At 51.5% G+C, this 7,500-nt stretch overlaps 19 non-coding genes across 19 annotated transcripts; 14 read left to right on the forward strand and 5 right to left on the reverse strand.

The window, feature by feature from the left end:
* The first annotated feature begins 167 nt into the window (after nt 1-167).
* LOC131477772 (5S ribosomal RNA) lies at nt 168-286 on the forward strand. The gene has a single exon (XR_009244093.1). It is a non-coding gene; the product is annotated as a 5S ribosomal RNA (ribosomal RNA).
* A 296-nt stretch (nt 287-582) lies between these two features.
* Nucleotides 583-701, forward strand: LOC131477847 (5S ribosomal RNA). The gene has a single exon (XR_009244167.1). It is a non-coding gene; the product is annotated as a 5S ribosomal RNA (ribosomal RNA).
* Nucleotides 702-997: 296 nt separating this feature from the next.
* On the forward strand, nt 998-1,116 carry LOC131476780 (5S ribosomal RNA). The gene has a single exon (XR_009243144.1). It is a non-coding gene; the product is annotated as a 5S ribosomal RNA (ribosomal RNA).
* A 118-nt stretch (nt 1,117-1,234) lies between these two features.
* On the reverse strand, nt 1,235-1,427 carry LOC131442073 (U2 spliceosomal RNA). The gene has a single exon (XR_009232656.1). It is a non-coding gene; the product is annotated as a U2 spliceosomal RNA (small nuclear RNA).
* A 308-nt stretch (nt 1,428-1,735) lies between these two features.
* Nucleotides 1,736-1,854, forward strand: LOC131477316 (5S ribosomal RNA). Its single transcript, XR_009243660.1, has one exon. It is a non-coding gene; the product is annotated as a 5S ribosomal RNA (ribosomal RNA).
* Nucleotides 1,855-2,150: 296 nt separating this feature from the next.
* Nucleotides 2,151-2,269, forward strand: LOC131476781 (5S ribosomal RNA). The gene has a single exon (XR_009243145.1). It is a non-coding gene; the product is annotated as a 5S ribosomal RNA (ribosomal RNA).
* Nucleotides 2,270-2,393: 124 nt separating this feature from the next.
* LOC131442074 (U2 spliceosomal RNA) lies at nt 2,394-2,586 on the reverse strand. The gene has a single exon (XR_009232657.1). It is a non-coding gene; the product is annotated as a U2 spliceosomal RNA (small nuclear RNA).
* Nucleotides 2,587-2,894: 308 nt separating this feature from the next.
* Nucleotides 2,895-3,013, forward strand: LOC131477211 (5S ribosomal RNA). The gene has a single exon (XR_009243561.1). It is a non-coding gene; the product is annotated as a 5S ribosomal RNA (ribosomal RNA).
* Nucleotides 3,014-3,310: 297 nt separating this feature from the next.
* LOC131477773 (5S ribosomal RNA) lies at nt 3,311-3,429 on the forward strand. Its single transcript, XR_009244094.1, has one exon. It is a non-coding gene; the product is annotated as a 5S ribosomal RNA (ribosomal RNA).
* A 124-nt stretch (nt 3,430-3,553) lies between these two features.
* On the reverse strand, nt 3,554-3,746 carry LOC131442471 (U2 spliceosomal RNA). Its single transcript, XR_009233044.1, has one exon. It is a non-coding gene; the product is annotated as a U2 spliceosomal RNA (small nuclear RNA).
* Nucleotides 3,747-4,054: 308 nt separating this feature from the next.
* On the forward strand, nt 4,055-4,173 carry LOC131476782 (5S ribosomal RNA). Its single transcript, XR_009243147.1, has one exon. It is a non-coding gene; the product is annotated as a 5S ribosomal RNA (ribosomal RNA).
* Nucleotides 4,174-4,469: 296 nt separating this feature from the next.
* Nucleotides 4,470-4,588, forward strand: LOC131477774 (5S ribosomal RNA). The gene has a single exon (XR_009244095.1). It is a non-coding gene; the product is annotated as a 5S ribosomal RNA (ribosomal RNA).
* Nucleotides 4,589-4,884: 296 nt separating this feature from the next.
* On the forward strand, nt 4,885-5,003 carry LOC131476783 (5S ribosomal RNA). Its single transcript, XR_009243148.1, has one exon. It is a non-coding gene; the product is annotated as a 5S ribosomal RNA (ribosomal RNA).
* A 296-nt stretch (nt 5,004-5,299) lies between these two features.
* LOC131476784 (5S ribosomal RNA) lies at nt 5,300-5,418 on the forward strand. Its single transcript, XR_009243149.1, has one exon. It is a non-coding gene; the product is annotated as a 5S ribosomal RNA (ribosomal RNA).
* Nucleotides 5,419-5,542: 124 nt separating this feature from the next.
* Nucleotides 5,543-5,735, reverse strand: LOC131442075 (U2 spliceosomal RNA). The gene has a single exon (XR_009232658.1). It is a non-coding gene; the product is annotated as a U2 spliceosomal RNA (small nuclear RNA).
* A 308-nt stretch (nt 5,736-6,043) lies between these two features.
* Nucleotides 6,044-6,162, forward strand: LOC131476786 (5S ribosomal RNA). Its single transcript, XR_009243151.1, has one exon. It is a non-coding gene; the product is annotated as a 5S ribosomal RNA (ribosomal RNA).
* Nucleotides 6,163-6,458: 296 nt separating this feature from the next.
* LOC131476787 (5S ribosomal RNA) lies at nt 6,459-6,577 on the forward strand. The gene has a single exon (XR_009243153.1). It is a non-coding gene; the product is annotated as a 5S ribosomal RNA (ribosomal RNA).
* A 124-nt stretch (nt 6,578-6,701) lies between these two features.
* LOC131442077 (U2 spliceosomal RNA) lies at nt 6,702-6,894 on the reverse strand. The gene has a single exon (XR_009232659.1). It is a non-coding gene; the product is annotated as a U2 spliceosomal RNA (small nuclear RNA).
* A 308-nt stretch (nt 6,895-7,202) lies between these two features.
* LOC131476788 (5S ribosomal RNA) lies at nt 7,203-7,321 on the forward strand. Its single transcript, XR_009243154.1, has one exon. It is a non-coding gene; the product is annotated as a 5S ribosomal RNA (ribosomal RNA).
* The last annotated feature ends 179 nt before the right edge of the window (nt 7,322-7,500 follow it).

Consider the following 7,500-nt stretch of genomic DNA (forward strand, 5'->3'; position numbering starts at 1 on the left):
AGCAGCTTACCCATCTCGGTGTAGCTTCCTAATACTGGAATAGAGTGTAGCAGGTAGTGGAGATAAAGGCTCAAGTTTAGTGTGTTCGAAAGGCTGACTTTTGAGCTCCTCCACGAGCAGGGGGCCTTGCCTAGTCTATAAAAGGAGTCTGTGTCCCCGGCCCCTGGGCTTACGGCCATACCACCCTGAGCACGCTCGATCTCGTCTGATCTCGGAAGCTAAGCAGGGTCGGGCCTGTTTAGTACTTGGATGGGAGACCGCCTGGGAATACCAGGTGCTGTAAGCTTTTACACTGCTGCTTCCTTACAAGAAACATGGGCTTGCAATTACGTTGACGCACGGGCACACGTTAACGTCCTTCTAGTTTCAGCCTTGGATGTCGCTCTGCAAGCACGTGAGAAGCTTGGAGATGGGCAGCAGCTTACCCATCTCGATGTAGATTCCTAATACTGGAATATAGTGTAGCAGGTAGTGGAGATAAAGGCTCAAGTGCAGTGTGTTCGCAAGGCTGACTTTTGAGCTCCTCCACGAGCAGGGGGCCTTGCCTAGTCTATAAAAGGAGTCTGTGTCCCCAGCCCATTGGCTTACGGCCATACCACCCTGAGCACGCCCGATCTCGTCTGATCTCGGAAGCTATGCAGGGTCGGGCCTGGTTAGTACTTGGATGGGAGACCGCCTGGGAATACCAGGTGCTGTAAGCTTTTACACTGCTGCTTCCTTACAAGAAACATGGGCTTGCAATTACGTTGACGCACGGGCACATGTTAACGTCCTTCTAGTTTCAGCCTTGGATGTCGCTCTGCAAGCACGTGAGAAGCTTGGAGATGGGGAGCAGCTTACCCATCTCGGTGTAGCTTCCTAATACTGGAATAGAGTGTAGCAGGCAGTGGAGATAAAGGCTCAAGTGCAGTGTGTTCGAAAGGCTGACTTTTGAGCTCCTCCACGAGCAGGGGGCCTTGCCTAGTCTATAAAAGGAGTCTGTGTCCCCAGCCCGTTGGCTTACGGCCATACCACCCTGAGCACGCCCGATCTCGTCTGATCTCGGAAGCTAAGCAGGGTCGGGCCTGGTTAGTACTTGGATGGGAGACCGCCTGGGAATACCAGGTGCTGTAAGCTGTTACACTGCTGCTTCCTTACAAGAAACATGGGCTTGCAATTACGTTGACGCACGGGCACAGGCACACGTTAACGTCCTTCTAGTTCCAGCCTTGCTTTGGTTTTCACAGAAAAAAGAGAATGGTGCACCGTTCCTGGTGGCACTGCAATGCCAGGTCAATGCAAGGAGTGAAGAGAGCAAGCCCCAGTTTTCACCTCCCAATGCTCAAAAATGCATTTAATATTTAATCCCCATATAGAGGACATATCAGATATTAAACTGATAAGAACAGATACTACACTTGATCTTAGCCAAAAGGCCGAGAAGCGATGGCCCACAAGTGTCTGGGGCCAACTCAAGATCTTGGCACACAAGTTACTTGTTGTGGTGCCATGTTTTTTAAGTGCGCATAACAAAGGCTGCTGCTGATCACCTCCGCCCCAAGGTGATCTAAGTGCACCTCTGAGCCTTGACGGACAGCTGCTTGACATTTGACACACTCAAAGGGCGCGGCCATACAGCAAAGCCCACCAAAAACAACTTAAACTCTTGAACGTTCGAAAGGCTGACCTTTGAGCTCCTCCACGAGCAGGGGGCCTTGCCTAGTCTATAAAAGGAGTCTGTGTCCCCAGCCCGCCGGCTAACGGCCATACCACCCTGAGCACGCCCGATCTCGTCTGATCTCGGAAGCTAAGCAGGGTCGGGCCTGGTTAGTACTTGGATGGGAGACCGCCTGGGAATACCAGGTGCTGTAAGCTTTTACACTGCTGCTTCCTTACAAGAAACATGGGCTTGCAATTACGTTGACGCACGGGCACACGTTAACGTCCTTCTAGTTTCAGCCTTGGATGTCGCTCTGCAAGCACGTGAGAAGCTTGGAGATGGGCAGCAGCTTACCCATCTCGATGTAGCTTCCTAATACTGGAATATAGTGTAGCAGGTAGTGGAGATAAAGGCTCAAGTGCAGTGTGTTCGAAAGGCTGACTTTTGAGCTCCTCCACGAGCAGGGGGCCTTGCCTAGTCTATAAAAGGAGTCTGTGTCCCCAGCCCGTCGGCTTACGGCCATACCACCCTGAGCACGCCCGATCTCGTCTGATCTCGGAAGCTAAGCAGGGTCGGGCCTGGTTAGTACTTGGATGGGAGACCGCCTGGGAATACCAGGTGCTGTAAGCTTTTACACTGCTGCTTCCTTACAAGAAACATGGGCTTGCAATTACGTTGACGCACGGGCACGGGCACAGGCACACGTTAACGTCCTTCTAGTTCCAGCCTTGCTTTGGTTTTCACAGAAAAAAGAGAATGGTGCACCGTTCCTGGTGGCACTGCAATGCCAGGTCAATGCAAGGAGTGAAGAGAGCAAGCCCCAGTTTTCACCTCCCAATGCTCAAAAATGCATTTAATATTTAATCCCCATATAGAGGACATATCAGATATTAAACTGATAAGAACAGATACTACACTTGATCTTAGCCAAAAGGCCGAGAAGCGATGGCCCACAAGTGTGTGGGGCCAACTCAAGATCTTGGCACGCAAGTTACTTGTTGTGGTGCCATGTTTTTTAAGTGCGCATAACAAAGGCTGCTGCTGATCACCTCCGCCCCAAGGTGATCTAAGTGCACCTCTGAGCCTTGACGGACAGCTGCTTGACATTTGACACACTCAAAGGGCGCGGCCATACAGCAAAGCCCACCAAAAACAACTTAAACTCTTGAACGTTCGAAAGGCTGACCTTTGAGCTCCTCCACGAGCAGGGGGCCTTGCCTAGTCTATAAAAGGAGTCTGTGTCCCCAGCCCGCCGGCTTACGGCCATACCACCCTGAGCTCGCCCGATCTCGTCTGATCTCGGAAGCTAAGCAGGGTCGGGCCTGGTTAGTACTTGGATGGGAGACCGCCTGGGAATACCAGGTGCTGTAAGCTTTTACACTGCTGCTTCCTTACAAGAAACATGGGCTTGCAATTACGTTGACGCACGGGCACACGTTAATGTCCTTCTAGTTTCAGCCTTGGATGTCGCTCTGCAAGCATGTGAGAAGCTTGGAGATGGGGAGCAGCTTACCCATCTCGGTGTAGCTTCCTAATACTGGAATAGAGTGTAGCAGGTAGTGGAGATAAAGGCTCAAGTTTAGTGTGTTCGAAAGGCTAACTTTTGAGCTCCTCCACGAGCAGGGGGCCTTGCCTAGTCTATAAAAGGAGTCTGTGTCCCCGGCCCCCTGGGCTTACGGCCATACCACCCTGAGCACGCTCGATCTCGTCTGATCTCGGAAGCTAAGCAGGGTCGGGCCTGTTTAGTACTTGGATGGGAGACCGCCTGGGAATACCAGGTGCTGTAAGCTTTTACACTGCTGCTTCCTTACAAGAAACATGGGCTTGCAATTACGTTGACGCACGGGCACGGGCACAGGCACACGTTAACGTCCTTCTAGTTCCAGCCTTGCTTTGGTTTTCACAGAAAAAAGAGAATGGTGCACCGTTCCTGGTGGCACTGCAATGCCAGGTCAATGCAAGGAGTGAAGAGAGCAAGCCCCAGTTTTCACCTCCCAATGCTCAAAAATGCATTTAATATTTAATCCCCATATAGAGGACATATCAGATATTAAACTGATAAGAACAGATACTACACTTGATCTTAGCCAAGAGGCCGAGAAGCGATGGCCCACAAGTGTGTGGGGCCAACTCAAGATCTTGGCACACAAGTTACTTGTTGTGGTGCCATGTTTTTTAAGTGCGCATAACAAAGGCTGCTGCTGATCACCTCCGCCCCAAGGTGATCTAAGTGCACCTCTGAGCCTTGACGGACAGCTGCTTGACATTTGACACACTCAAAGGGCGTGGCCATACAGCAAAGCCCACCAAAAACAACTTAAACTCTTGAACGTTCGAAAGGCTGACCTTTGAGCTCCTCCACGAGCAGGGGGCCTTGCCTAGTCTATAAAAGGAGTCTGTGTCCCCAGCCCGCCGGCTTACGGCCATACCACCCTGAGCACGCCCGATCTCGTCTGATCTCGGAAGCTAAGCAGGGTCGGGCCTGGTTAGTACTTGGATGGGAGACCGCCTGGGAATACCAGGTGCTGTAAGCTTTTACACTGCTGCTTCCTTACAAGAAACATGGGCTTGCAATTACGTTGACGCACGGGCACACGTTAATGTCCTTCTAGTTTCAGCCTTGGATGTCGCTCTGCAAGCATGTGAGAAGCTTGGAGATGGGAAGCAGCTTACCCATCTCGGTGTAGCTTCCTAATACTGGAATAGAGTGTAGCAGGTAGTGGAGATAAAGGCTCAAGTTTAGTGTGTTCGAAAGGCTAACTTTTGAGCTCCTCCACAAGCAGGGGGCCTTGCCTAGTCTATAAAAGGAGTCTGTGTCCCCGGCCCCTGGGCTTACGGCCATACCACCCTGAGCACGCTCGATCTCGTCTGATCTCGGAAGCTAAGCAGGGTCGGGCCTGTTTAGTACTTGGATGGGAGACCGCCTGGGAATACCAGGTGCTGTAAGCTTTTACACTGCTGCTTCCTTACAAGAAACATGGGCTTGCAATTACGTTGACGCACGGGCACACGTTAACGTCCTTCTAGTTTCAGCCTTGGATGTCGCTCTGCAAGCACGTGAGAAGCTTGGAGATGGGCAGCAGCTTACCCATCTCGATGTAGCTTCCTAATACTGGAATATAGTGTAGCAGGTAGTGGAGATAAAGGCTCAAGTGCAGTGTGTTCGAAAGGCTGACTTTTGAGCTCCTCCACGAGCAGGGGGCCTTGCCTAGTCTATAAAAGGAGTCTGTGTCCCCAGCCCGTCGGCTTACGGCCATACCACCCTGAGCACGCCCGATCTCGTCTGATCTCGGAAGCTAAGCAGGGTCGGGCCTGGTTAGTACTTGGATGGGAGACCGCCTGGGAATACCAGGTGCTGTAAGCTTTTACACTGCTGCTTCCTTACAAGAAACATGGGCTTGCAATTACGTTGACGCACGGGCACACGTTAACGTCCTTCTAGTTTCAGCCTTGGATGTCGCTCTGCAAGCACGTGAGAAGCTTGGAGATGGGCAGCAGCTTACCCATCTCGATGTAGCTTCCTAATACTGGAATATAGTGTAGCAGGTAGTGGAGATAAAGGCTCAAGTGCAGTGTGTTCGAAAGGCTGACTTTTGAGCTCCTCCACGAGCAGGGGGCCTTGCCTAGTCTATAAAAGGAGTCTGTGTCCCCAGCCCGTCGGCTTACGGCCATACCACCCTGAGCACGCCCGATCTCGTCTGATCTCGGAAGCTAAGCAGGGTCGGGCCTGGTTAGTACTTGGATGGGAGACCGCCTGGGAATACCAGGTGCTGTAAGCTTTTACACTGCTGCTTCCTTAGAAGAAACATGGGCTTGCAATTACGTTGACGCACGGGCACGGGCACAGGCACACGTTAACGTCCTTCTAGTTCCAGCCTTGCTTTGGTTTTCACAGAAAAAAGAGAATGGTGCACCGTTCCTGGTGGCACTGCAATGCCAGGTCAATGCAAGGAGTGAAGAGAGCAAGCCCCAGTTTTCACCTCCCAATGCTCAAAAATGCATTTAATATTTAATCCCCATATAGAGGACATATCAGATATTAAACTGATAAGAACAGATACTACACTTGATCTTAGCCAAAAGGCCGAGAAGCGATGGCCCACAAGTGTGTGGGGCCAACTCAAGATCTTGGCACACAAGTTACTTGTTGTGGTGCCATGTTTTTTAAGTGCGCATAACAAAGGCTGCTGCTGATCACCTCCGCCCCAAGGTGATCTAAGTGCACCTCTGAGCCTTGACGGACAGCTGCTTGACATTTGACACACTCAAAGGGCGCGGCCATACAGCAAAGCCCACCAAAAACAACTTAAACTCTTGAACGTTCGAAAGGCTGACCTTTGAGCTCCTCCACGAGCAGGGGGCCTTGCCTAGTCTATAAAAGGAGTCTGTGTCCCCAGCCCGTCGGCTTACGGCCATACCACCCTGAGCACGCCCGATCTCGTCTGATCTCGGAAGCTAAGCAGGGTCGGGCCTGGTTAGTACTTGGATGGGAGACCGCCTGGGAATACCAGGTGCTGTAAGCTTTTACACTGCTGCTTCCTTACAAGAAACATGGGCTTGCAATTACGTTGACGCACGGGCACACGTTAACGTCCTTCTAGTTTCAGCCTTGGATGTCGCTCTGCAAGCACGTGAGAAGCTTGGAGATGGGCAGCAGCTTACCCAACTCGATGTAGCTTCCTAATACTGGAATATAGTGTAGCAGGTAGTGGAGATAAAGGCTCAAGTGCAGTGTGTTCGAAAGGCTGACTTTTGAGCTCCTCCACGAGCAGGGGGCCTTGCCTAGTCTATAAAAGGAGTCTGTGTCCCCAGCCCGTCGGCTTACGGCCATACCACCCTGAGCACGCCCGATCTCGTCTGATCTCGGAAGCTAAGCAGGGTCGGGCCTGGTTAGTACTTGGATGGGAGACCGCCTGGGAATACCAGGTGCTGTAAGCTTTTACACTGCTGCTTCCTTACAAGAAACATGGGCTTGCAATTACGTTGACGCACGGGCACGGGCACAGGCACACGTTAACGTCCTTCTAGTTCCAGCCTTGCTTTGGTTTTCACAGAAAAAAGAGAATGGTGCACCGTTCCTGGTGGCACTGCAATGCCAGGTCAATGCAAGGAGTGAAGAGAGCAAGCCCCAGTTTTCACCTCCCAATGCTCAAAAATGCATTTAATATTTAATCCCCATATAGAGGACATATCAGATATTAAACTGATAAGAACAGATACTACACTTGATCTTAGCCAAAAGGCCGAGAAGCGATGGCCCACAAGTGTCTGGGGCCAACTCAAGATCTTGGCACACAAGTTACTTGTTGTGGTGCCATGTTTTTTAAGTGCGCATAACAAAGGCTGCTGCTGATCACCTCCGCCCCAAGGTGATCTAAGTGCACCTCTGAGCCTTGACGGACAGCTGCTTGACATTTGACACACTCAAAGGGCGCGGCCATACAGCAAAGCCCACCAAAAACAACTTAAACTCTTGAACGTTCGAAAGGCTGACCTTTGAGCTCCTCCACGAGCAGGGGGCCTTGCCTAGTCTATAAAAGGAGTCTGTGTCCCCAGCCCGTCGGCTTACGGCCATACCACCCTGAGCACGCCCGATCTCGTCTGATCTCGGAAGCTAAGCAGGGTCGGGCCTGGTTAGTACTTGGATGGGAGACCGCCTGGGAATACCAGGTGCTGTAAGCTTTTACACTGCTGCTTCCTTACAAGAAACATGGGCTTGCAATTACTTTGACGCACGGGCACACGTTAACGTCCTTCTAGTTTCAGCCTTGGATGTCGCTCTGCAAGCACGTGAGAAGCTTGGAGATGGGCAGCAGCTTACCCATCTCGATGTAGCTTCCTAATACTGGAATATAGTGTAG

Source organism: Solea solea, chromosome 16 (genome assembly GCF_958295425.1).
Source record: "Solea solea chromosome 16, fSolSol10.1, whole genome shotgun sequence".
Lineage (NCBI taxonomy): Eukaryota > Metazoa > Chordata > Actinopteri > Pleuronectiformes > Soleidae > Solea > Solea solea.